A 2,266-nucleotide genomic window follows, 5' to 3' on the forward strand; every position below is an offset into this window, starting at 1 on the left:
CCGAGGACCGAGCCCTGGGGGACCCCACTGCCCACATCCCTCCAGGTCGAAAATGACCCGTCCACCACCACTCTCTGGGTGCGGCCCTCCAGCCAATTTGCAACCCATCTGACTGTGCAGACATCGATGCCACAGTCGCCTAATTTTTTAATGAGAACGGGGTGAGAGACAGTGTCGAAGGCCTTCCGAAAGTCCAGAAAGACTACGTCCACCGCAACACCTGCATCCAAGGCTTTTGTGACCTGGTCGTAGAAGGCAACCAGGTTGGTCTAACAGGACCTGCCTCTAATGAACTCATGCTGGTCGGCCCTAAGCACAATCTCTCCTGCTGGCTGCTCGCAGATGTTCTCCTGGATAATTTTCTCAAATTTTCTTAATTTTTAAAAATTTGTTTCAGGGCCTTTATTTTCCCTAAGCCTATTTAAAAATGGTTTTCTGTAACCCACGGCAACCAAGCATTACATTAAATGTCTTGCTCGTACCCAGCTTGTGTTCAGTGACTAATACAATGGCATTGAGTCAAGGTAGAGGGGGAGATTTTGGTTGGGGCTTGGAAAGGTATTTCCAGGTTTTCGGTATTGTAGAGTGTATTTCCAGACTGGAGAAAGAGACATGTTTGCAGTGGATGTAAACAGTGAAGAGGAAATAGCTGTAAGTTCATTCATAAACAGGATAGGTAACTTAAAAAAAAAAAAAAAAACACCCAACAAAACACTAAACCTACCTACCTTAGCTGTTTAAATGGCCCTTTCTGTGAAAGCTCCTGGAACCCAGCCAGCCGCACAAATCTTCTATGTAAACTTGCTGCACTGTTTACCTTATAAGGCCGGTGGGTGCATATTAACTCCAACCTCAAACAAAGAAGGAAACTCAGCTGGCCTCTGACCAAGCTTTCCCTCCAATGCATATCTCTGTGTTTAACCCTTTAGAGCAAAAATACAATAGCGCAGAGACGGAGAGAACATGCAAGCCAGCATGTGAGACATGAATAAACACTTAAGAACCTGATGGACTCTCAGGTTTAGGTTTTGTCTTCTGACCCTTAAACCAAAGAAAATGGAATTTCACGTCATAAACTGAGGCACTACTAATGCAGTTTGGAAAGCGAACGACTTGTAAAAATACTTGCATTCAGTAGATTATGAGAGACATTTGATGCAGGTGTATTTGGGAGAAAACAAGTATAGTCTTTGCATCCGTATTTAAACATGCGTATTTTCTGCAGGCCATGAAAATGCTGCCAGCAGCGGGTAGTAGCATGGGATGCTAAAGCTTGCTGATAACACGGTGTAGACTTCTAATACTACATGCTTAGTTGGTGAGTAGAGAAGGAAAATAATTAGGATGAATAAAAATAAAATATTTGCGCCTTCTTGGGAACCTGGACTGACAAACCTTCTTAGGAACGTAGACTATGCAAACCCAGACAGAGGAGGGTTTTAGAGGTACAGATTACCAGTCAGGATACCTGGATTCCAATCCCAGCTCTGCTAGACGTATCATTTCAGCACTCCATGCCTCAGTGTGCTCATGTACAAAATAAGGATAAAAATATATCTTCTGTATACTTCCCTTAGATTCTTGGGTAGACAGATACACTAGGAAAGTACAAAGTAGCACAATCTAAAACTGTTCTGATTTAATAATTTTTTATCAGCTACAAGCAAGACATCATCTCTCTCTTTCACCTTCCCCTGTCCATTGGCAAGCTGGCTATCACCACCAAACAGCCAGTAAGCGATAACTCTTAGATACTACTAGCTGGGTTTGAACTGGCAGCCTAGACTTTAATTAGACATGGACCCTACAGGCCCAAGGGAGAGGACAAGAAAACCTTGAGCAAGAAACTCTAACAAAGGAGCAGCCCATGTTTGGTTTAAGTAAAAGATGCTGCTGACCCAAACCAGCACTGTTGAAAAGAGCATGCACGTGTGGCATGTGGTGCTGCACGTGCAGGGAGATCCCAGTGTCAAAAAACCCCACAGTGGAAAAAAAGCAGGGTGGCACATGTGGCAGCAGTGTGCACTGCCCGAAACCGAAGCCTGGCCAGCCACAGCCACACTCCAGATGCCTGCCAGGTTCCCAGCTGCAAGAATACCACAGCTTCCTTGGCCCCCAAGACTCCAGGTAAGTCTGCTGTCTAAAAAACCCGGGGCAGAAAAAAGCAGGGAGGCACATGTGGCAGCAGTGTGCACTGCCCGAAACCGAAGCCTGGCCAGCCACAGCCACACTCCAGATGTCAGCCAGGTTCTCTGCTGCTGGATTG

General features: G+C 45.5%; 1 protein-coding gene across 3 annotated transcripts in view; it reads right to left on the reverse strand.

The window, feature by feature from the left end:
* ATP2A3 (ATPase sarcoplasmic/endoplasmic reticulum Ca2+ transporting 3) overlaps nt 1-2,266 on the reverse strand; it is a 154,866-nt gene that overhangs the window by 46,344 nt on the left and 106,256 nt on the right. The gene's annotated exons all lie outside the window — the stretch shown is intronic.

This window comes from Crocodylus porosus, unplaced genomic scaffold (genome assembly GCF_001723895.1).
Source record: "Crocodylus porosus isolate Cpor-Errol unplaced genomic scaffold, CroPor_comp1, whole genome shotgun sequence".
Classification (NCBI taxonomy): Eukaryota; Metazoa; Chordata; order Crocodylia; family Crocodylidae; genus Crocodylus; species Crocodylus porosus.